Source organism: Zonotrichia albicollis, chromosome 4 (genome assembly GCF_047830755.1).
Source record: "Zonotrichia albicollis isolate bZonAlb1 chromosome 4, bZonAlb1.hap1, whole genome shotgun sequence".
NCBI lineage: Eukaryota > Metazoa > Chordata > Aves > Passeriformes > Passerellidae > Zonotrichia > Zonotrichia albicollis.
This window is the reverse complement of record NC_133822.1, coordinates 70,681,160-70,707,449: the sequence shown is the minus strand read 5'-3', so window position 1 is coordinate 70,707,449 and position 26,290 is coordinate 70,681,160. Positions and strand designations below refer to the sequence as shown.

The following is a 26,290-nucleotide window of genomic DNA, read 5'->3' as shown; positions in this document are numbered from 1 at the left end:
ATGGGGATAATTCTGTAAGGAAATATGGGCACTGAGAAAATATAAAGACAGCTGCCTCAGCTACAAGACTCTGACTAAGCTTGAAGCTTAGCTTGAAGCTGGATCCAGGGTTTGGGCAGTGTCCTATCTCTGGCCCTTGTAAAATGTGGCTAATTTGAGAAATTAGACTGACATTTATCCCTTCACAGGCATTTAGTGGAGTAAAGCTTCCAAAAATCACAAGTGTCAGTGCGTTGAGAGGTTAAAACAGGATCTGCGTGAACATGGGTTACTTCACTTTATGAAAAGAAACCAGTAATGTGGAAGGTGGTAAACAACCTAATTGCAATTCAGAACCTTAATGATATGGTATTTTCACATTACAGAATATTTGGAAACAAACATGTAAGAAACAGGCAAGTCTGCAACTCAGCTCATTGTTCAGTTTCAAAAAAAAAATCGCAGTTTTGATTTTCCCTGCAGAAAAATAAATTATTTGAGTAGGATGTAGGGGGGGGAAATAATAGGAAAAGAGCATGAAGAGCTCAGAGACCAGCAATGCTGGTGTCTCCCACACAAATTAAAAATAAGATGAGATTTAAAAAAACATAATTAAATCCCTGTACCCTATTCTCACCTCAATCACTGCAATTCTCTAGCACAGCATCTCAGTGCATTCTTCCTCCCTCTTTCACACTGGAGCTTTTCACTGCCACTCTGAATTATTATCCAGATTACAGAGAGGGTCACAGGGAAATGCTCCACCATCAGCCCAGTGCTGGGCTCACCAATACTGTCGGCAGGCTTGAACAAAATTCTCTGAAACATTGCCACGCTGTGGCAACTCAAAGTATAAGATTTTCTGTTCTCTATTGAACAGCTAAGCAGTTTTCTATTGCTGTAAAATCTGGCTTAAACTTTATGGAAGATAATGTTAAAAAGAGAAAGATTTCTGGCAAAGAAATAGCTCCAGTTGTAATATAAGAAAAAAATATAAAAAACCCTGAGAAGTAGCATTACATCAGTGTACACAGCTTTAAATTCAGTGATTCCTGATTTCAGCCTGCATAAGCACTCAGTCTTAATATTATCATAAAATATAGTGATTTCTGTAGGAGAGAAAACAGAAACCACAGCTATAGAAAGGGACCTCATGGGATATCAAGCAGTGAGAATAATGAGATCCTCCCAGAAAACAGCCATGCTTTTCCATGCTTCAAAAACAAAATATCAAAAAAAAAAAAAACCAAAACAAAAATCACCAAAAAAAAAAAAAAAAAAAGAAAACCAACCCAAACTTAAATGCAGTTTAACATTAAGCAGCTGAAAATTGAATTGGTCCAGTGTCACCCTTGAGAAAACCCATTCCAGTTCTGGTTTATTTATTAATCTGTCCCCATGTGTATCTGTAGGACCACAACCAAAGACCATCCTGAGGCAGGTTTATTAACCTGAGCACCATAGCCACAAAAAATAAATTAATCAGCTCTGGGCTGCATTCAGAGCCATGTTGGAAAACCTGATGCCTATGGTGGAAATTCCCAATGGGTGAGAGTTCTGCTATTCTGGATGTCTCTGTACCAGCCTCCAGCTCAGCAGGACATGCCTGGGATCTCTTGAGTCTGAAACACTTTAGGGCTGCAAATGTTCACCCACAGGAATCAGGTTGTGGGTCCATATTAATGTCTGTCTGCAACAAAATAGTCAGAATTTAATTAGATGGCACTCTCATTTGACACAAACCAGTCCAATTGCTGCATTTTGCATTTGTGCAAAGCACTTCTGTGCACAGGGAAAACACAGGACAGCCTTCACCTCATTTGCTGTAATTTCAAACAATTTATTTATTAAAATGGAAGGCATTGAGGACACGAAGAATTCCTGCTGGGGAAACTCTCCAAGTATAATGGATTTCTCTGAAGCATTTTGAAGCATCAGGGAGATCCTGGAATGGTTTTATAATTCTGTTTTGATTCCACTTGCTCTTATACACAATTCATATCCTGTATACTTGACACTTGTCATTAAGGGATCCTCATTCTTCCTGAGTCTGCGTTATAATTAATCCTCTTCTAAGCAAATCACCACAGGCCAGATGTCCTCAGCAAAGCTTAAAAACATTCAAATGCACCCTACCCTTCCTTTCCCCTTTATGATCTGCATTCATTCTGGGGATTTCTGGCCAGCAGAGGTTTACATGTCACAATTCACCAGATGCAGAAGCAGCAAAACTCTAAAGCAGAGGCTGAAACCACAGCCTGGCCCCATTTGCTTCTCCTTGGCCTGGGGTGTGAACACAACCAGGGCCTTCCAAGGGGAAAGACAGAAGGCAAGAGAGATAAGAAGTTTCAGCCCAATTCTAAAAAACCCTAAAATCTGATAGGAACCTTCAAATGATACAGCCTAAGTCAATCTGGGCCCTGCAATTAGACAAGAAATATATCAAGTCCCAGAGAGAATACAAATGTCATTATTATGAAACAAGTCAGAGAGAATAGAAAGAGGAACATCAAATAATTGAGGGTCTCAATTATTTTAGAAGGATTATTTAGATAAAAATCAGTGATATAATAAAATATTATATAGTAATGGAATAAAAGAATTCAGTAATAATTCTGAGGGTCTCAGCTATTTTTAGTTCATTCTCATTTTGTCCCACACAGTTGCAGTCCGTGTGAAGTACATGTTTTCCACAACACATTGCAATGGATAGTTTAAACAGCAGTAATTTCATTTAGCATAACATACAAACTCAATGTTCTGTGAGCAATGATGTGTTAAAAAACCCCAACATTCAAGCTTCTCAAGGTGGAGAAACCCACATGAAAACATGAAAATTCCTGCTTTAATTTTTCCCAGAAGAGCGGTGTGTGTGTAAGGCTCCAAGGTTTTTTTTGGGGTTGTTTTTGCAGTGATGCTCCCTGGCAGTGATGGAATCAGTCACCTTCCCACCCCAGCAGCTCTCCTGCTGCAGCTGACCACTTGAACACTCTGCAAGCTTTCCATCTGCTCCATTTGCTCCTTCCAGAAGAAAAACATGGCCAGGAAAACCCTTGCCAAGCAGCATGGATTTTTATGCCAGGTACCAGATCATCAGTTGGAAGTTGTACAATTGTAGAGCGGTTTGGGATGCAAAGGACCTTAAAGGTCATGTTGATCCAACACCCTTGCCATGGGCAGGGACACTTTCCACACTTTTCAGGTTGCTCAGAGCCCCGTCAGACCTTGCCTTGAATATTTTCAGGGATGAAGAGTCCACAACTTTTCTGGGCAACCTGTGCCAGTGCCTCACCACCCTCACAGTAAAGAATTTCTCCCTTGCATCACATCTGACGCTACCCTCCCACAATTCAAAGCCATCATCAGTTTGTAGTGCTCAATTACCCGTCTTGCCCTCTCCAGCTTTCCTGTAGGTCCTTTATGAATACATAAATTTCCTATTTCCAGTAGGAAACTGGTGTAAACTCTCCCCAGAACCTTCTCCTCTCAGGAAAAAATTCCAACTCTCTCAGCCCATCTCCAGAGAATGCACAGATCCAGTGAAATCAGCACATGATTAATTTCTCTGCACTCCCTATAGAGGGAAGGGAATCTTCTGGAAAGAAGCAGGATGATACAGATGGCATCATCTAGTGCCTCTTTAAATGAAGCCAGCACCTTCATAAACAGAACGCTGAACAAGCTAATTCAATTATTCCTAGGAGAATTTAAATGCATCATTTTCCTCTGACCTTGGCCTCTTTGTAGGCATGAACACATACATAACAAGTCTTTTACCTGTATATTTAGTATATACCAGTATATACCTATATATATAATATATACCACTTTCTTCTGGTTTATGTATATAGCATATACCACTTTCTTTTGGTTTATAACAATTTTATTTCACTGTTTGCTGTTTTATTTCATTTCTAAGAATCAAGGCGTAAAACTGATGTAAACTAATGTAAAACTACAATCAGAATGTATGATTAGTGAATGAAACTATGAAGAAACTGAAATATTTATTTAAAATCTGCATTTAAATACAGTACTATTGAATAAATATATATCAGCTAATTCCCCCTTTGCTGAAATAAAGGTTCCCCTTGAATATAATTTTTACCAATCGTCACTGACTGCACTCAACCAGAGACCTGCCAGTAACTGACAAATTATTTTGTGGTGTGACTCACCTGAAGCCAAAATTCCCTGCAAGTCCCAAACCACAGAGTTAAAAAGTTCATGTTATCTACATGTATTTTTAAAAGGAAAAAAGGAAGAATAAAATATCAATTACTGTGCCAGTGGTGTGCCAATCTATTTCTGTTCCCTTCTTTCCCTTGTAGCATCTCCAAGAATGGCCCCTCCAGCTCCTCACCAGAGCCACCCGCAGGTGGCAATGTTGGATCTGTTTTTAAGGATGCTGTTCCACAGAGTGGCCCCAGGATGTAGCACAGTTGCCTTCTCCTTGCTCCTATTTTCCATTTCCTGCCCCATCACCTCTCGTTTATTTTCATCCTACACTGGACACTCACTGTAAGATGCATTCCATTGCTGAATTCACTTCTAGTTTGTTGATACTCGTGCTTAATCTCCTGTCATTTACAGATTTCCTAGAAGGGTTTTGTGGAGTGATAGGATTTGGGAAGAATTAGATTTTGTTGCATTCTCTACCTGATGCTTTCTGTAGCCAATACTTGGCCGACCTTGGCAGGCTCTAAGGAGGTGTAAATTATCCCTCCATGCTCAGTACATTTAAGACTCCTTTGGGCCAAGGATTTATTCCAGGAGCCTCAACACTTTAAGTACTGCTACAAGGAAGAGAGTGTATAATTTATCTTCCTTTTCTCTTCTCTCCACAGACACAAAGCTGGCAAATGCTAAGTCCCGCTAGTACCTCATTATCAAGGACTCTGAGGACAGCAGCGAGGGAAGGTGATAACAGTGGGAACTCCAGAATTAATTCTGGCACTCTGTTGTAATGAGGAATACACAGCCAGAAGGGGGAAAGGAGCTTTTGCTCACCTGTAGCATCTCTCAAGGATCACACATCTCTGAGCCCAGCTCTCTTACTCAGCTAGAGGAGAGAAAGAAATTCTCACCTCCTTCAGTAGCAGCACTAGAAAGAAACCAACACTCACAGATGGTGATTAACTACTGCAGGGAGCAAGAGATTATTTTAAATTCTTAGTCCCTTTTATAATCCCCTTAAACCTAATATTACATCTGTAGTGAAGATCATCAGTTCATATTGTTCCATTATCCTGCACATGTTGTGGGGGTGGTAAAAGGCTGCAACTCCTGTATTTTGGTTATTTTGAATCTATTTTAAACTGTCTGAAAAATACACTTTTCGATAGTCTCCCATTTTACCAGAGTATCACAGTCAGGTCCATGTCCTTCAAAACAGAGTGAGAAAGAAAAAGAAACTAATTATATTTCCATCACAGATTTCAAAGGTCTTGAGGAACAGAAGCAAGCCCCAGAAGGTACCAGCAGTTTTGAGGGGAATAACTAAACCCTCCAAATTTAAGTATTGAATTTAAGAACTAGGCACAAGAGGATTCTTCTTTTGTCACTGAATACAATAAGCATTTTTGGAGGAAATTCAGCCATTAAACTTTCTACAAAAACTGTATCAGAGCTGAAAAATGACTGTGCTTCTAATTCAGGCATCTGAGGGAGTAGGAATTCCTGATTTCTCAATTCTTGATAATCTGTTTTTACAGAAAAACAATCACATGACTACTATGATTTTTTTTTCTTTTTACAATAGTTTGCATGAGCATGGCAAAAGGAGTACAGAAGCATTAATAACTAGACTAGGAATCACTGATTATGCTTCAGATACGTGCAGCAGCTGAAAAAAAATTTCATTGTGTGCTTATTTCAGATCTGGAAATTATCTACTGTGAGTGTTGCTATCCCACAGGAGAATATGCCAACATTTGAACTTTTGTTTCACACGCTTTACTACCAGCAGGACTGTGATCAAGGGGAAAAAAAAACCTTAACAGTAATCCCACCCTCTGGAGAACTTGCTGCTGAGAAACCCTGTCCTGGAAGCTGCCAGAAGCTCTAATCAGCTCATATATCAAAGCTGTAGTGCAGCCTGTCTGCCTCCCCCCAATCCCAGCAAGAGTTAAAATAATTCTCATGGGTCAAGCTACAAATCTAAGAATAAGCAAGAAAATATGCATTACTACACCCTGCAAGATTGTGAATGGATGATGGTGATCAAGACAATGCTTTGATGCTGCATCCAATACATTCCTAGACATATTCCAAATCCTGCATTTCTGTGGATTTAGTGAGCCAGGGGTGAACAGAGGCATGTGGTTTGCTTCCACGCTTTATGCCAGGCAGGCACGCTCACATTTTTTGCCTTTGTTGGCATTCAAGCAGGGTGAGCTGTCGCTTTAACAGAGCAGTTGATTTATCACAGGCTGAAAGGGTGAAGCAGGCTGTTAGAGTCAGGAGACATTTCTTCCTCTTTCCATTACAAGCCTTTAAAAGGTCACACGGTCCCAGCCAAGGCGCCGCTATCAGCCCCAGACCTGAGGAGCACATGTGACTGTGGCTCTACAGCTCCTTCCCACTGGGTTTACACACTTTCTCTCATGTGGGCATGGATTAAACCCCTAATTGCACTTTCATCTTCGTAAGTCCATCCATTTTCAGTTAACTTTCTCAAAATCATTCAGTTAACATCAGAAAGAAACAAGAAAGCCCAACCAACCAGCAAAGCTGATTGCTCCCTGAGATAACACCTTTCTTTTTTGTGACTTGTGCAGTGTGAGTAGCAATTTCAAACCTGGACACTCAAGAGGGCCATCCCTTTTCACTGCAGAGCATGTGATTAACCCCAGTTTGCCCAAAGCCACCAGAACACTGGGAGGCAGCTGGAGAACAGCAAGCACAACAACCCCAGTGTTGGCTTAAGGAGCCTCCCCCATCCTGAAAAACAGGTAAAAATTGTGGGATGATCTATGTGAATCCTGCAGTCTTCTTAAGCCCTATAAAAACCCTCCAATTTTCAGATGAATGCATATTTCCTTTCTTAGGAATGCTGATAATAAAACTGGCTCTAATGGGTGGGTTTATTATTTTATTTTTTACCAGCTGTAGAGCAAGTGCCTTTATCAAGGAAGCAGCATTATCAGAACCTTAGTACTATCAACTTTGGTACTTTCACATAGTAAAAATTACTTTCCGAAAAAAGTAGCCAGCCCTGCAAGTTTTACTGGGGCTACTTTTAGATAATATTATTGCTCAGTTGAGCTAAAGCAACCCTGGAGTATCCTGGGTGAGCAAGTGGGACTAGAGGTCAATAACCTTGGATGTATTTTATTCAACAGAGATCAAATAGCTGTAAATTATCCCTGAGGTGGGCAAGATTAAGTCAGATAAGAGCTTAACTCTCATGGTCATGCAGAGTTTCAAGACTCTGTTCCAAGTCCAGGCTTTTTGGAAGCCAGTGATTAAATGCTGGGGGAAAAAAAGAAATGTTTCAGATAATTAGAACCATTTACTCAATGGGAAAGGGCATGAACTGCATTTTCTTAGAGACAAGCAAATGTAGAAGGACCACTACCAGCTTGGTTGGACTCCAAAAGCACATCTTCCATGTTAAGGTTAGATGTTCCCATGAGGGGTGGTAGGCAAAAGGACTCTTGTTGAATTTTTCTATATTTATTTACCACATATAATGAAGTGTGGCAAAAAGAAAAATGAGGGAGGATACGTGGAAATTTGCTTCATTTGAGTGGTCAAAGCCTTGGTGGGGGGCTCGCAGTAAAAGTGAATTCTTGGGCAACCCTTGCTTTGTATAATGAGAATTTAAACAGCTGGAGGCCTCTGGGAGATCTGGATGTGGCAATCCAGCAGCTTGGGGACCATCTGCAGTCACTTTCAATCCTGTCTTCCTCTTAACCATCTAAATTATTAGCCAGTAAATCATCCAGTGGGAATGGCAAAACACCATAAGCCATAGATTCTCAATCAGGAACTCCTGCATCACATCAGTAATTTATAATTGGTTTATAGCAGCACTTTTTAAAAGATCTGTTTAGAAAGAGGTTCAGTTTAAATTAAGACATAAAGAAGATGGTGTGTTTAAATAATTTGAAAATTATTTCAAATCTCTGTCCAAATACAAGTGAAACTGAATATGAGCACTGAGAAATTTAGTTACTTTTTGTTCCCTGTTTCTCTTGTGTTCATAACTACAGACAGCTCAGATTAAATCTACATTTAAACTATGTCTGGATGTGAAAATCCTCTCTCAAATGGTATAAACCACAGTCCCAGATCCAAACATCCAAGAAAATAAAAAGAAAAAACAAAACAACAAACAAACACTGGATGCTGATGCAAATCTTGGGAAGAGCGAGGTGTTCTAAACCAGCTTGCTGTATGCCAACAAGTGTGAGCTTAAAATTGAAGCTGAACTCTGACCCACACGTGAGCTATGGATCCCTGGGTTATTTGCACAAATCACTCCTTATAAAAAATGTTTTATCACATTTAGTTCGAAAAAGAACACGCAGAACCCAAACCGCAGCAGCCCTGCAGTGAGTTCCAGACATGACTGACCCTGCAGGACCCGAAACCCCTGAGAGTCCAGCCCAGGAGGCTCTGCCAGACCCCTGTCCCAGTCTGGGGAGCACAGACTGCTGCCCTGGCTGAAACACAGCCTGCCAATTGAGAGGACACACCACAGGCAGGTTTGGCCATCCAGCTGCACATCCAGGCAGTGCCACCCCTGCAGGCAGCCTGGCCAGCTCTGGGCTGCCCTCCCACCTCACCCAACCCACACTCAGTGCCAAGAAGTGATCTGCAATCTATTTCCATCTCCTTTGATGTTGTTATCTGCAATCTATTGAAGTTATCTGCCATCTATTTCCATCTCCACCATTTTATTGCACGTTGGTGGGCAAAATCCGCTCTGTCCCTGCCTTCCCAAAAGGATGCACAAGGAGTGATGCAATCTCTTGACTTCCATGGAGTTTCTCTCCATACTTGCCTTATGGAAAGAAATTCACCATTCAGACACTGCCTCCCCCCCCCTCCCCCCCCACATAGCCAAAATCCTGCTCTTTTATCTACCTGAAGAATGGGAACAAACATTGTCTCAAATGGTTCATTAAAGATTTCGGTTTAAGGAGCAGCAATCTGCAAAAAGTGGGTAATGGTATAGGCTGCATCAGCATGCTGATAGCAAATAATAGGACTATATTAAATATACCATTTATATACATGTGCCACCGAACTGTGCAAAAACAAGAGTAGTATCAAATAACCAGATGAACAGCAGAGGTATTTATTGGAGAAGAAATCCAAGCAATAACCTCTACATCCAGAGAACAGAGCTGGAGGCATTCTAACAAGCCTGAATTCTAATTGTCAATTCTGACCTAACAAATTTGGATAGCAGGTTTGAAGACAAAAGAAAAAAAGGCCACAACAAACGAAATCAGTTCTCAAAAAAATCACATTATTTCAAAACCTACATTGAAATAATTTTATGGAGAAAAGAAAGAGAAGGTTGAAAATGTTTAAATAATAGTAAGCTATTTCTTTCAGTAGGTTTTGCTCCAACTTATGTACTAATCCTCACTAAACTTTACAACCCATTGATATGCCCACAGCCAGCTCCTTCCATCTCTTACAAGTTCAGCTCCTTATCACTTGACCAAGATCATTGCTTTGAGGGCTTAGTCTTGCAAATTACTGATATTCTGCCCCCAGACTCCAAAGCACTTGGACAGACATTAGTGTTCAGGGAAACTGCTGATGGAGTTAGAGTTAAGACTTGTTTTGGATCAGGGCCAGAGCAGGTTTTTCTTCCCAGGATTAAGTCCTAAATCTCCCTGCAGAAATGGTTCAGTTCCAGTTTTTCACCCATTGTTTTGTTCTCTCAAATTCTTCATTTGCTTTCATCTTTTGGAGGAAAATCAGGGCCTAAGGCCTGGCTCACTCATATATTGTTGCTCTTTTACATGAGCAAAACAATTTAATGGACTGTCTTAAATCAAATCTGGGAAAATGATTATCTGGGTGAATGGATGTGTTTTTGCACTGCTGCCTTCAGACAGCTGGTCACCAGGAAAAAACTCTTCCCCACTGTACACTTGCATAAAACTGTACCAAAGTATGATTTTTCTCCTCTTTGGGATAAGAATGAAATAAGCACAGGGTCTTTGCCAACGAGATAATCACAAGATCTTCCTGATAAGAAACATCAACCAAGAGGGCTTAAACAAGGAAGAGAGCAGGAGAATTAAAATCCATTATTCCAATAAGGTTTGGAAGCCTGCATGTTTAAGGGTGGTGATTAATTTTTAGATGTAGCTTGTTTCAAAAACAAATTAACAGCATCTCTGGCAAAAATCTGTGGCATGCCAGGGAATAAATTCTCATTTCTGTGGGTGAGGTGTTGGAAAATTTTGGTTTCCTTTGTTCTAATTGATTTCGAAACACATCAGAGTGGGCCTTTCACATTGCATGGGAGTGGAAGTCTAGAGCAATTTCACTGGGTTTTTTTTTTTTTTTCAGTTTAAAATTATTTGACAGAACTTTCTGAGTAATACCATTGACACCATTTTATTGAATGTTGATGGGCAAAATCTGCTCTGTCCCTGCCTTGCCAAGAGGATGCAGAATGAGTGATGACTTCCATGGAGTTTTTCTCCATAGCTCTGATGAAAGCTCAGTCCAAACTCCAGCATGTCAGTGGATTTTCAGCTCACAGCAATTTTTGAAGTTAGACAGAGCATTTTACAGAAAGTAATCACATCTCGCGGCAGAGCTGGTCAAAGCTCATCTCACACTGGCTGTGTAACAGAAAAACTACACAAGAAGCCAAGCAAATTCAAACTCAGTCATGATTTAGGGAAAATGCATCATCTGGTAAAAGCTCCATTCTTTATTTATCAGCTGTAATGCCTCTTGTCTAATCCAGTAAACAACAACATCAGCTCAAGTTCACTTTAAGGCAAATCATTCTAAGCCGATTGCTCCTACTTTCATCCCAATAAAAGTGCTAGAATATTCAATATTTGGTATTTTTATTAAAGATAGAAACTGCTTTCAAAGTAGTAAACAATTAATGAATCCTGATTTTCTTCAATATTTCAAGCTCTTAGTTGCTCTTTTTCAAATTATTATTTGACCATCCCAACAAAAGCCTATGTGGCTACTGAGCAAGTGTATCTAGGCACATTATTTCTGTGAGGAAAGAATGCTTCTGGCTAAATCTAATATAATTAAGGACTGCTACACATGATCCCTCAAACAAAATCTGCTTTGGTAGAAATCAATGCCAGGATGCATGTTAATTCTTTAATGCCAATATTAACGCAATCTTGTGCGAGCTGTTCCTTTAGGGTATGCTTTAACTCAGACATGCAGTGAGGCTGCTTTCAGCAAGAACAGCAAGCTGGGCTGGTCAGGGAATAGGTGCATCCTGAGAGCACCTCATGGCAGATCAGTGCAATAATAATACATCCTGAATACATAATCATTATCATCCTGAATAACTGGATCAGTTCCACTGCCAGCACAAGTCCCTGCTAGAGGCAGGGCCCAGATAAGCTACATTTATATTTCTGGGTGGACATACCCTTGGTGTTGCTGCCAGGTGGATCCCAGATGATTTTTGGGGGAAAGCAAGGCAGACTTTGACTCCTGGTGCATGCTGGGCTCTCACCTTGGCTTGTATCAAAATAAATCTACACCTAAAGATTATTCCCAGGTTCTGGAGTCTGGGTGTAGCCTCATTTCAACAGAAAGTAAAGAATGGATTAAAAAAAAAAAACAAACATAGAAATCTGAAATTCTAGTAGTGTCTTTTTGATTACTGCAATTTAAAATCTATTTGTCTTTATGTCCCTTCCTATAGGTGAATGTTACAGAACATTGTTGTGCCACCTTCACTGCATTCAAATCCTACAAGGAAAGCTGCTGCCTTTCACAGCAGCTGCAGCACCCAAACCCACTTGAATTATCTCTCTGTTTATAAGGCACTGCAATATAAATGGAACTCTTCTGTACAGTTTCAGATCAAATATCCATCTTGTAAGCTAAGTGCGTTACATTAAGAAAAAAAAACCAACAAAAAACCTCAAAAAACAACACAAGAAGAGCACACACAATATGAAATTCCAGGTTTAATCTGCCCAAAAGCCTCCATAATTTACTTTCAGTGACACATTCTTTAATTACATTATGAAAATGATTATTTTCCCCCTAGAACTCAGCCTTTTCCACCAAGCCTCACCCTGAAGGATAATGTTGCAGATAATCCACCTAAGGAGCACCTTCCTCCCAACAGCTGGCTCCTGAAGCCTTTAGGACTAATTAAGGCTATAAGTAACTAGCAAAACTTGCCTATTGGCAAAGAGCACAGCTCCAGGACTGCATTTCACATTCCTTGCCAAAGTGAGCTCTAGCTGAAGCTCTAAGGAGCAGCACAGCTGTAAAATACCTGAATCCAGGTCAAAATTCAGTCTGTCTTCAAACCCAACCTCTGTGTGTGCCCACAGCCCTTCCCTTTCCCAAATCCAGGTCAAAATTCATCACATCTGAATTCAAGCCTTTCCCAGCAAGCTGCTTTGCCCAAGACCTGCAGCTTGTGCAAGGAAAATTCTCCATGCAGCCATAACTCCCAGGCCCACACAGGACAAAATACCACGTGCTCATGCTCAACAGGATGAAGTAAAGAAAAGCCAGAATTCCCATGGGTTATGAAGTCATACACCTAAAAATACTGCAGCCTTTTGACACTTCAGAGGACCCATTTTCAGCAGTCTGAGCCTGGTTATACAAGGAAAAGAGTTTTATGCTGTTTCATGGAAGGTAGAAGTGAGCGTAAGTTTACAACAAAGGAGGGGCATCACCCATGGCCTGCCACAAAACTGATGCACTCACACAGTGCTGGCCCTTGGGAACACAGAGCTCCTCAGATAGTTCTTCCTTGGTCAAGCCTTAAACCCAAAAAATTTCCTTAAAAAGTTGAGATTTTTCACAGAGATAAGAACACAGTTCACTCATTTTTGTAACTGATGTTGATTCTACTTAGTAAAAGTCAAAGCAAGAAATATTGGAGAGATAAATTCCATCACTGAATAAAACTGCCTTCCATCTTTTCCACTTTGCCATGATTTACCTGTAATCCCAATAAATAAATTAGCTCAACCTTCAACATGAATGAAATCTATTTTTGCAATAGTATTACAAAAAGTTTAAAAATATTCACTTATATTCAGTCACTGAAAGAGCCTCCCTGTTATTTCTGTTGTTGAAGAATTTCAAATGTGCAACAATCCTTTCTGCAATGTAAAAAAGTAAATTCTTCTCATCTTTCAAAAAAAAAAAAAACAAACCATTGGACTTTCCACATTTTCAAAGCCTTCAATTCTGCCATTCAGGTCTTCAGAGCAGTCACAGGAACACTGAATTAGTTATTTTTCAACAGTGGAGAAATGGAAACATTTGAGTAATTACCTCTTTTGAAGGATCAGTGGCCAAAACCGAAAGCACATCCTTTTAAAATAGTAGTAATTGTTCTTCCATCTGAAAGAAAAATGAAAATATTGTTATATAAACAAGAAGCTTTAAGCCCAACATGACTCAACAAGTGGGTGAATGTCGGAAAGCAAAACTTTTATGTGATATCTGAATTGTGTAGTTTCTACTCCAGCCTACTCTTCTTCTGTAACAAATTTACCCCTGGTTTTAGACATTTCTACTTCTTAAAGAGGAAAATTTTTTAAAAGCCTTTTATTCTAAGTAACTATGCTGCAATTATTGTAATTATTTTTTATTATTTAATTTTTTACTCCATTTATAGGCCATTATCTTAGTCTGTCATTAGCAATTGGTAGAAAAATTTTCCTAAGCATAAACAAAGTAGGCCTTATGGCAAGAAGTGCTATCTTTAGGAATCTATAAAAAATGCTTTTGTCTATTCCTGCCAGAAAGCATGACCTCTTTTTAATGATACAATTATCATAATTATTGAATATTGTCATTACAGTCAACTCATGTAAGCACGCTGCTTCATAAAAAGGAACTACACAAAGGCATTGAAATACACAAAATTCAAGTTCAGACCACAGAACCCTGGAATAATTCAAGTTGGATGCAACCTCTAACTCAGCCTCCTGGATGCAGACCTGTCTGCCCACAGCTTCTTCAGCTGGGAGTGAAAAGTTTGGAAAAACAGACTCCACAGCCTCTCTGTCAGCCCTTTCCAAGGTCTGATTTTCCTCTGGGTGATATTTTCCCCCTTTATGTCAAGCCTGCAGCACCCAGGGCTGACTTTAGGGGTCCAGCCCTGCTGAGCTTCAGGGTCAGACAAGTTCCAGTGCGTTCAGGGGCAGGAGGAGACAACATGATGTAAAATAACTCCTAAATTAGGTTGTCATCCTTGCACAGGACCCTGGCGATAAAGGTGGTGCTTAAATGTGCAAGTTGCTGTCTGAGAACAAGAGCATCAAACAGAGAAATGTCTTCAGTAAATATTATTCAAACCACATCACTCAAACCTATTGCAAACAAATGTTTCCAACGCTCTTTTCAGTTATTCCAAATTAATTGATAAAGCTTTTCAGAATTCAAGTATTAAACTGGGCAGACAGAGGTTCTGAAGATTCTCCACCTGCTTCTTTTTGGGAATGCTCACTCAGTGTGACTGTCCTACAGAGATAAACCATTTCTTATTATGATTTGGCTACAGAGCTCCAATGCTATTCTGTTGTCTCAGCAGTTTGAAAGCCAACGCATTACAAAGAAGCCACTAATGGTCTATTTTTGAGGTTTTTTGTTTGTTATATTTTTTGGTTGGGTGGTTTTTCATTGGTATTTTTTTTTTGGTTGGTTGGATATTTTGGTATTTGGTTATTTTTTGTTTTGTCTTTTTTTATTCTGTTTCTCCTATGTATTAAATAAAACTATTCCAAGAGTTTTGATAAGATGCCTTTCTAGAAGTTTCCTCGCTGTGCCAGAAACTGCCTGGCTCTCACATTTCAAAGCCTTACACCACACAGAGCCACACAATGAACCTTTCCCAACAAATTCAGAGCTCGTGTGTAAAAACAATTTGTGGTTGATGCAGCTATTAATAAATGTTTCTACAAGCCAGCATCCCCACATTCCATCTCCTTACCTGGCACAGGAGTGGGAAGACACCTAAGGGAGTTATGAGTCTTAACAGGCAAAGGCATTAATTCCAAATTACATAGAGAGGCTAAACCCCTTTGCTCCCTTTATAAGCAAAGACCAGGATTTGGTGCTGTTTAATCAGAAATCAGGCTCTGCAGGTGTCCTGAGTTACCTGCAAACTCCTCCCTTTTCTCCACTGACAACAGAGCAGCACGCAGATGAGTCTCCTTTCCTTAAATAAAAGTCCTCCAACATTATGGAACCACATCCCCAGTTTTTTGTTGTTTACAGGATAGTTAAAATGTGTTTTTTCAAGCTGGAATACACAGAAAGCAGGATTTAATGAACAGTCCTGCTGCTAGTGGTAGTTTAGCTCTGCAGATTTTTGATGTCTTAACGCACCCTTCCAATTAGTCCTGTGAAAAATGAACAAACTCAAGAAAATGCTTCAAAATATAGGATGAGTGTTCAACACTTGGTACAAATGAAAGATAAATTTGCACCCCATTAGGGAAATTTCTATGCATAAACAGTCTAATCTTAAGAGCTATGTTTCTTCCATAGACATTATTCTAACAGCATTTTAATAGCTCAAAGCAGCACCTACACCAGGTTTCTCTAATTAACATTCAGAAGAAGCTTGCAAGTAATTAGTAGCTTTAAATTTCTTGGTACAATCTGTAACCAGTAACTTAATCAGAATTTTAACACAGTAGAAAGGTTGTAAAAAATAAATCGCTTTCTCTCTTGAAGGCAAACATTTTTACAGTGGATTAATTTCAGAGGTTATTTTTAGTTTGGCTGGATAGTTAGCAGAGTTTTGGTACTTGCAAGATTTCCATAAATCATGGAAGAAGGTGGCTTAATGATGCAGATGGCACAGGGTCAGGGAATGCACACGCTGCCTGCCTTAAAAAAAGGACATAAAACACGTTCCTCTCCCCATGGCATGCCTTGGAAACCTAAAAGGGTTTTTTATCTTTGTTTCGCTTGAAAGTCAGCCTAGTAATTCAACTTTCTAAATGCAGCTTATGCCTTTTAAGAGGTGCCACCCTGAGCCCCGTGTTAAATAGCTGTGTGCCTCTGGGGATGGTCATTTCAGTGAAAGGGTTGTGGTTGTCAGGGGGATAACAGGGGACCAAGCTGTCCGTCCCATTCAGGCTCAAGAGAAAGTGCAATCAAGCCCTTTATTTAGCTGCAGGTGATGATGGTGATTGCCTCAGATCTTGTAATAAAGCCAGACAGACCATAGCTCACAATTAAAGTGGCTGTAAAAGGTCTTGGTTGTAAAAGTGGGAGGAAGACAAAACCAGGAGTTGAGACAAAGTTTGTTGAGTGAAAAACTCATAGGAGTGACAAGTATGCAGCTTTTCAGAATGCTGCTGTTGTGATCTGGAGAGCAAAAATTATCCATGGAGCAAAAGTGCATACAAGATTGTACCATAATATATGTAATTTTAATAGATTTCTTATCTTCTATTAAATGCCACAAACTTTCCTGGTAGGTTACATCACAGAGAATGGGAATGCCAGATTTTGAACTCCTGGAGGGAGTCCCACAACTCCAGCTGCAGGACAGTCACTTCTTGGAAAATAGGGATGGACCTTGAGAATGAAACCTTCAACACTTCAGCTGGAAATAGAACTCATTTGATCAGTAGCAAAGGGTTCCATCTAAGCTACTTAACTAAAAAAAAAAAAAAAAAAAGAAGAAAAAAGGAGTATTGTGCTAAACTCAATGTATCTCACCAAAACAGGTGACTTTGACTCTAAGCAGAGGTAGGATGCCTGTGACCAATCTCTAGCTGGGTGAGAAGGGTGGCTGGATCAGCAGCAAATTGTTAGATTTGACTGAAACACTGGAGCCTCCAAGATGCCTTCAGAGCCAAAGATGAAGTTAGAGGTAATTCCATGGACTGCAGAGAATGAGATCTGCAGCTTGGAGTCATTATGCATTAAATGGCTTTTTTAAATGGTAAATGAAATAACCCACCAGCCCTGGCTGTTTTGGACAGGACACTGTGAGGGGTCGCACCCAGCATGGGGACACCAGTTAGAAACACTCTCCACATTATGATCTTGGCCTCTCAGCATGTTTTCTGACAAAATCTGGAGAGGAACAACATAAAACAGCCTGGACACAGACCCACATCCACCTCCCAGGCAGGATGGATGGGAAGGGCCTCCCAGTTTGGCTGCCTGCTGGAAGCCTCTAACACAGAACCAGTATTTACAAAATACTGAATCTGAACATCAGCCTCCCAGGAGAGATGTCAGATTCCACATCCATTCATTAAACCACTCACAAGATGAACACTGATCCAATTAACAGCACTTTTAGGCAAGAGTTGGTGCTCTCAAAAGCAACAGAGAACTCAGAAATGTGCTCAAGAATTCTTCATTAATATCATGGCCTCTTAAAGACTTCCTAAATATACATCAAAAAATTTGGAATGCAAATACCTTTCAACAAATACAAAATTTGGAGTGCAAATACCTTTTTTACCAAGATTTTTGTGTTAGCAATGGATGAATTTTAATAGTAATACCTGAAATAATTTCTGCTCTATACACCACTGTTACATCACCAAAAATAGCTACCCCTTGTGCATCTCCTTGTTTTGGGTCAAGGTCAGCAGTGAGCTGCTGTTCTGGTGTTTCAGTTTGGAAAATGACAGAAAAGTCTTAAGCTTTCATCCTTTTCTACAAGGATATTCTTCAAATAAACTCTGTCCTTTACCAAATGGAAATAGAATATATAAACAGAAATGATCTTGACTGTGGGAAAGGTATTGGTCTTTTTTGTTTAAGATTTTACAGTTTGGAATAAATTTCATCCACACCAGCCAAAATATTATAAAATTCTTATAACTAAGCTATTTCATTTGATATATTCGTTCCCATTTGCTCTGCACCTGTATGCATTAAAAGGCTGAACTGAAATCTTGTGTGACTGGAAAAAAAACTGCTATTTCATTCCTGAGACAGAACATTCAAATAACAAATGAAATAAACAATGTACCATTGGACAGCCTGTTCTTTAACCATGCAAGAATATGGCAGCTATATTCATTGTTCTAAATTATAAGTTTCCTGTAGAATTTCTATTTCTAGCTGAGGACAAAATAGAAAATATATTCAGCCAATTTTAAGTATTACCTCTAAGTATTTCAAAATGGAACATTTATTCCTTTAATCTTTTTTTCTTACTACATCTCAAAATATTTAATGAATTTTTAAACTACATTTTGTTATGGATGATACCATAACAATTAAGGGTATAGCACAAGCATTAGAGAATAATGTTTCGTAAGGAGTACACTTCATTGTGTTCCTGCAATCTTACCACCAGTGGATACTGAAATAATGAACAGTTTAAATAAACTAGTGACTGCTTATTTAGTTAATCTCCATAAAAATGTTACATTGTTTTCCATAGGATTTGTGTTTATATGAAGATGGGAACCCTGGGTAAAGAACTAGGTGTGTTTTTTTCTGCAGTTTTAATTACTGCTTTTTATTAAATCCTTCAAGTGCCATCTGTTGAGCAGAGAGTCCATAGAAATTAAACCTGTGTTTAAAAGATTCTGAAAATCTGGCATTACCAGTTGCTTTTTAAAGTAGGTCCTTTCAGAGCTATCTACAGGATAACATGTTGGGAAATTTGAGCTTGTAACATCAATTTTTTAACATTTTCTTCCTTTTCAGTGGAGGGAAGCTCTGACTGCTTCTCTCATTTTGTCCTAAGAAACTTTTATGTTGGTTTTTTAATCCTCCATTTACAGATGGTGCCTAAAGGTCTTTGTTGATGCCTGAAACTTCCAGTGCACACACAAAGTCTCAGGAACCAGTTCCCAGAAACTTTGTCAGGGAATATGATAACAGTAATTAGTGCCCAAAAGCTGGACTAATCAGCAATAATGATTTCCAGATGAGGATGGATGATCCACCAGCACCATCACCTTGTGTCCTACAGTCACAGAGCAGCACAGAAATGCTCAGCATCTGTTACCAGCCACAGCTCTTTCCTAATGCTGGGAGAGCTGATTACCTTCACCAGCTGTGCCCTGGACAGAGAGGAGTCTGAGGCTCCTAAATTCCACACAATGAACTCAGGGATAGTTCTAAGAAAGTATTTGGATGACATTAACATCAGGTATTCCAATAGTTGGTTGGGTTTTTACTTTTAGAAAATATTGTGGAGAAAAGTGGCAATATAAATCCCAGTGTATCATTCTCTAAAGCAGCACCAAAGAGAAGGAATATACTTTAAGGCAAAATTGCATAGTCCAAGCACACAGGGAAGGAGGGAAGAAATAATTTAGCTCCCAACAGCCTCAAATAGTGAATCAAATTGTTTGCAGGACTCATGGACAGCAGATCATCCAGTCCTTGAATGAAAAGTGTACTTACTCCTTTTCCTTCAGGGTGTTTAGAAGTGGTGCCGCCATCCCAGTGACATGAATTGCACAGAGGCCATTCCAGCTTGGGTGCACAAAGGTTGGGTCCCCACCACAACACACCCCAGCCCTGCAAGACAACTGGTGGATTTGGATAGATGGAGAAGGACAAAGATTGTAAAATATTCCTCAGCACAACAGGCAGTGGTCATAATATATTTGCAGACAAACATTTCTCAAGTTGATGTTAGGTATTGTGGCAAGGAGGAATTTTAAGGGCTAGACTCAAAGGAGGATGATAAATTATCTTATTAAAGGATATTATTATGTGAGCCCCTCCCAGGCACAGCAGACAGGACAGGGGAAAACACATCTTGGGAGAATTTATAAACATCAGAGTGTCTCTTGGGCCAAGGTCACACTCCCATAAAGCAGTGTATTGTTACACCCTGTAAGGACAGGCAGACACACTCTAAGCTACTCTAACCCCATACTGAAGATTTACCTGGCAGTGCATTCCTGAGCTCATTTAAGCCCTGGCCCTGAGAGTGAACTTGCATCTGAAGGATTTGAGTAGGAAAGAAAGGATCTGATCAGGCATAGATAAAGATTCCTATTTAAAATCCACATCCACCCATGTCTCCCCTTGATACAAGTACAGAACTGGTTTATAGAACATGAAATGGGCCCAGTGAAAGAAACAAGGAACATGCTTGCCAAGAAAAGCATATTTCCTTTCTGTGAAAGGGCATCCCCTGTCAAAGTCACTGCTAGGATTCAGAACAGAAGATGGAAAAGTGCTCTCCTGCCTCTCCAGGCCTGCAGTGAGCTGAGAGCAGCTGCTCCTCAGTCTCACCTCCTTGGACAGAGCCGTGTCCCCTCCCTGCCAGGTGCAGCCATGCTGCAAACTCCCAGCAATCACTCAGGGTCTTGAAGACGTTAACAACAGCAGCAATTTCCCCTTCCCATTCTCCTGATTAAACAGAAGGAAGGAGGTAGAAAAAAGATGAGAGACATAAAACTCCAGATGTTGTCGACACCAATATCTGGTTCCACCAGAGAATTTGAATGCTGAAGCAATGATGGATTACAGTGGGGTCCCTACAGCAATCCAGATTGCAATCATAATACCACTGAGGAAGAATAAGGGCTAGCAGTCATTAATGTGAACAGCAAATGAATTTATGACAATTTCCACTGGTACTTTCAAAGAACATGAATACATCTGTAACAAATTAAGATGACACACCAGTGTAACTCATTCATTAATAAAGTCTGGGATTGCACATTTGTTGCAAAATTTACGTTTGTTACCAGTGGGTTTTAATTCTAGAAGTGTACTTTATTAAAACCATCACACAAATCTCTCTAGCCCATTTGCAGATTATTCTGTAGGTGATTTAGTTTTTAGTTTAAATTTACTTTGGTGCAGAAACAGAACTTGTTCAGTAAGTAGATATTTACAGATATTTAGAGTAGATACAGTAGATATTTATAGATATTTAATTATATATATTTAATTTAATTATTACAACATATTCAATTGTTACAAGATATGTGCAAGAGAGTTACAGTCACCCTGCTTTCTTTTTGATAATACAGCAATTACATTTGCATTAACAAAAACCTATCAAACAATCTCTCTGTGATCTAAGTGTGGAGGGAAAAATAACAATACCAGAGGAGGGAAAAATAACAATACCAGAAGAGCAAACCCTAAACATAGAGCAAACCAAATAGCAGCATACCCAGCTGTGATGGGATCAGAGCTGTCACAGCTGCGTGGCCATGAGTGTGGATTCTCAGCTTGCCCATTTTTAAAGACAGACTCTCAGCACACAACCTGTTCAATGGTGAGAAGAAACAAAGGTTAGCAGAATTTTAGCTCAGGCAAAAATTGTATCTGCTGGCCATGTGTTATAAAACATGAGCTGATGCCTCTCTCCTCTACTTGGCAGTAGCTGCTACTGGGCTGTGCCTCTCAGTTCTGCTCATGCATCACTGTTAAATATACCTGATAAAAATCTTGTTACTGCAAGAAACCCGAGCTGTGTGTTTCTTTCCTTGCACAAATGTGCCAAATGCCTGCTGGGACAGAAGGTCTGCATTAGGACACAGGCTTTTGCATGTGTGAGATCCACATTGGGCTGTCAGGAGCACCCCATGTCCATCTCCTGTGCCCTGTTTGGGCACCTCACAGAGCCAAAAGGGACAAAATGTTGAAGCCTGGGTTCTGCAGGCAGCTCCACAGAGCACCTTCACGTGGAACTGATGGGGAAGCTGTACCTCCTCTGGCCACTCGATTAAGCTTGTCCAAATACTTGAAGGATTGTGGTTTATTTATTCCATTAGAAATAAACACTTCTAAGGAATAAAGCCTGCACTGCATATTAGATTTTTCTTCTACATATTGAAAGTGGAGAGAAAAAGAAGTTATAAATGCTTAGCTTACACTCAAGAAAACCCATAACTGTAAAATCAGCATTTCATAAGCTACCAGGGAAAATATGAGAAAATGCAATATTAATTTAAACCAGCAATATTTCACATTGACTACAAGCCAAACTAACAGCAAAGTTTATCCATAATTTAATGACAAAGTTGCAATATTTTTCACTGTGCTAGATAACTGTAACTGAGAAGATTTATATACATTGCTGAGAGCCAACACAAAAACATTTGGAAGATATTCTCTGAAAATAAAGAAAACAATATGAATCCTTCCCTGTGAACGTTTAGTAATAGCTGCAAGCACAGTGTTAACATGCCATTTATTTGGTAGTTTTCCTACTAGTTATCAAGTATCATCTCAGCTCCCAGCAGAAGGAAGGGTGACACTAAACCAAGCCACTGATTTGCTATTTAATGCAAAAATGACCAGATGTGCTCTGTTCTAGACCAATCCTAATGGCAGATCTGGGCTGTTCTCTACAACAGCAGCCCTGAGTTCAACAGCCCCTTCCTTACTGCAGGAATTGTTCTGCTCTCTCATCCATGCCACCTGTGCCATGATCGGCTCTACAGTTTGTAGGCACTTGGGCTCAATTACACAAAGGTGCTCAGGAAATGAAATTCCACTCAGTTCCACAGGATTCAGAGACTCCTAAATGACCTTCTGAAATCTGTGTCTTGCTTTTCATCTCTTATGAGTCTCAACAAACCCTGTGCCCAAATCTCATTTTGGAAGTTGTTGAAACCTACAAAACTTCCATCTACAATGGGATTTTCAGCTTCAAAAGGAAAAAAAAAAGGAAAAGAAAAAACAACAAAAAACACTAAAAAAACAACAACCAAAACCATCTTCAGGTCCTTTCCTGCTGACATATCTTCTTCATGTGTTAGCTCCCAGGTGTGCAGTGCCACACTAGTCCTCTCTCTCACTTTTCAGGAATCAAATGCCATTGGCTTTCACAAAAAAAAAGACACCTTTTTTGGTGGCATCCAGGATGAAAAAATAAGCCAGTGGAAGTGCTTGGCATTAAAAAAGTAGTACCTCCATACCAGGCAGAAATAACTGTCTGGTCTTTGGCAGCACCTGGATATATTTTTTAAAGCCCATAAAATATTGTTTAGTGGTATTTGAAATTGTGAGTCTTTCTTAAATGCTTCTGTCAGCTGTAACTGCTTGGATGGACCTCTGTTAATCAACCCTGAAACAGCATTCTGTTTTGACTTAGGAACATGTGGCTTCATTGGCATTTCAAGCTATTCACACTCCTATTTCATTATCTGTTCTTCAGCCTTTATCTTTCTCATGAAGAAAGGTAGCCCAAAGCTCAGACTGCAGTCCAAAGCTCTAATAACAGGCTAGACAGTAAACAAACCAAAATTCTTGTTGTGGAGCACTGGTGGAATCTTCCTAAGTTAAAAGGGGTGCAGTCAGGTCTGGATAACAGGGAGCTAAACTAGATATATCCCCCACAGCTGCAGAAAGGAGTGTACCAAGAGGAGTGAATTTCCCTCATTTCACCTAGTAATTCCCATTAGACAGCTATCTTCTTGTGCTGGGATTAGTCCTCCTGCTGGTGAAACAAGAATAATATTTTAAATATACCAAAATGCTATTTTCAAAAATTAATTAAGCTGTGAAACAGTATGTAGAACTCACCAAGAGGCAGAAGGGAGAAATCTAAGACACTTGGCTGTGATGGATGGGAAAGAGTGTTCTCCAGATTTTCTGCTGGATGAGGCTGAATTCAGGCTGACAGCACACAGACCACCAGGGATCAGACCCCAGCACTGCTTCCCTTCTCTCAAATGTTCGTAAAATGGAGAGGCAGAAAAGGAACCTCCCCCATCCTTCAGCAACATGATGGACTTCACTCATTGGTCTCAATACCAGCGCCGGGGTAACATTTTTTGATTGGTACAGATTGCAAAACCATGGAGAAAATACACCATGCCAGCCACAACAACCAAAATCACTGCTTATGACAAAGCAAGGTGGCCCTTTATCTACAGGATGAAAGACTAAATCTTTCAAAATCCATTTTGGATAGCAAAAAAACCCCCAAACCTCATCAGCATTATGAAACACAGTGAGTACACAGAAAACAAACAGCAACTGGAACACTCCTGGACAAGTCTTGGGTCTCAGCCCCTTGAAATCTTTGCCTGTGTCCATGATTAATGTTTACTGAATTCTTCACCAGTAACAGACTTCAGCACAAGCTGACTGCACAGCCACTGGGATTTTAATGCCCAATAAATTATCTGCTGTTTTGGAAAAGCCAGTTATCCTATTTAATTTGACAGCCCCATGCAGGGTGAATTCCATAGACACAAAACAAATGTCAGGCCTCGAGACCAACACACATTTCCCCAGATGCAAAATACACATCAGTTGCTCTCTTAGGAGGATGGAAAAAACTAATCCCTCTAAATTATGCAAACCAAGCAGTGAGAGCAGGCTTAAAGCCCTTGCTTTTAAGAAGTAAAGCATAAACCACACTACTGCTTTATATCTGCCTTCTAATTTTTTTTTGCCTTTCCATGATCTGCAACACAAGTATTTTAAGATCTGCTCCTGAGTGCCTCCAACAGGCACTTCTTAGGGGGAATGAGGTTCTCATTTCTCCTCAGGACTGCCACCCTGCCCCCTAAACACTTATCTTGCTCCTGTACAAAGACTTGGACCATGGAAGATCTTTTCCAATCCAACTTTTGTTTAATTTTGCATGAAGGAAGACAGTGAAGGGAGAGCTTTTCTTTTACTCATCTGGTATCTCATTCAGATCTGAGTTGGAACAGAAACAGAGGAGGAACATCCACTGAACTCTAAGTGCTTTCCAGCCCTGGTTCACATCTGTTACTAATGCATCTTTATATTACTGGGTAGTTTAATAAACAAGGAAGGCAGAGCTGTCAGTCCTATCATTTCAGAACTTGATCCCTGGCTCTGACACAAATCTTGCAGAGGCTGATGCACTTACATGATTCGTTCTGCCCATTTGCAAATTGAAATAAGAATTTCTTTTGCCATGAGCCAAGTGTGGAAGTCGGGAGGGGGAAAAGCTGAGTGGAAAGTTGGTGCTACTGGAAAGCAGCCGGATGGGGCAGCAGCCCTGCTGCCACTTTGCTGTCACACTTTGTTGTCGGGACGGGAGGGACAGGGTGGCACAGGGCGGTACTGGCGAGCAGCACTGAGAGAGCCAGAGAGGGAATAAAATAAACTGCGGGACAGCCCTGGCAAGCGCTTACCCAGAATCCACACAAGCGAACAGCAGCTGCCCCGCATAATTAAAGGCTGCGGCACCGCTGGATTACAGGGCTGCGTCCCTTCCTTTTGGGCACCGCGCTGGGCACGGGTTACGTTCCCGGGACGGAGCCACCTTGGCCGCCCTCTGTGTGCTTTCCTCCCTCTCCGCATCGCTCCCGCTGTTGTCTGCATCCCTCGCACTCCGCATCCCTCCCGCTCCTCTCCGCATTTTTCCCTCTCACTCCGGATCTCTCGCTCTTCTCCGCACCGCTCCTCCCGGCTCCGGCAGCCCCCGTCGGCCCGCAGGTGGCGCGGCAGCTCCGCGGGCGCTGCGGAGCCGCAGCCGGGCCGAGGGGCGGGCGGACCCTCCGCATTGTGCGGCCGCGCCGCTGCCGCCGGGAGCGCCCGGGGCCGAGCCGGGCTGCGAGCAGAGAGGTGAGAGCCGGGCGGGCCGAGCCGGGCACAAGGGAGGGTGAGGAGCGGGGCTGGGATTCTCTACGGGTGCGGGCACAAGGGAGGATGAGGAGTGCGGATTCTCCGCGGGTGGGTGCGGGCAGAAGGGAGGATGAGGAGTGCGGGGCCGCAGCCGCGGAGCCGCCCCGCGCACCTGCCCGGAGCGGTGCGGAGCAAAGCCCGCCCCGAGGGACGGAGGTGCCGGTGAGGAATCGATACCTGACTGCGGGGAAATAGGAAGCGGAGCTGCGGAGCGGGAGGCAGAGCCGGTGTCCCAGTCCCGGAGTACCCCGTTCCGCCACGTCCTGAAACAGTTCAGACTGTCCCTGCACGCTGAGAGCGGTCTGATACGCTCAGGCAAAAGGAATCAGGAGCATTTAGGCATCAGAGATTAATCAGGACCGTTCTCGACGTAAGGTGTCTTTACTTTTTCTTTTTACAAGCCTTTTTGTACAGGAAAAAGTCTTCCGTCTCTTTTTCCTCCTTTTTTTTTCTTTTTTTCAAACAACATGTTAGAAACTGATTTTGCTGTAAGTGAGGAGTGCTGACATCCTACACCACTGTTAGAATTCAAGGCTAAATTGGGTGCTTCAGCTCAGCAGCAGACCCG

General features: G+C 41.0%; 1 protein-coding gene and 1 long non-coding RNA gene across 3 annotated transcripts in view; one reads left to right on the top strand and one right to left on the bottom strand.

The window, feature by feature from the left end:
• Positions 1 to 19,408: 19,408 nt before the first annotated feature.
• Positions 19,409 to 26,031, bottom strand: LOC141728869 (uncharacterized). Its single transcript, XR_012580137.1, has 4 exons — positions 25,900 to 26,031; positions 21,278 to 21,372; positions 20,386 to 20,502; positions 19,409 to 19,670 (listed from the first exon to the last, which is right to left on the bottom strand). It is a non-coding gene; the product is annotated as an uncharacterized LOC141728869 (long non-coding RNA).
• RERG (RAS like estrogen regulated growth inhibitor) overlaps positions 25,508 to 26,290 on the top strand; it is a 91,154-nt gene continuing 90,371 nt past the window's right edge. Inside the window, exon 1 of one of the 2 annotated variants that reach the window (XM_005481872.4) lies at positions 25,508 to 25,662. The gene's annotated coding sequence lies outside the window, so the exon portion shown is untranslated. The other variant, XM_074540064.1, reaches the window with a different exon arrangement.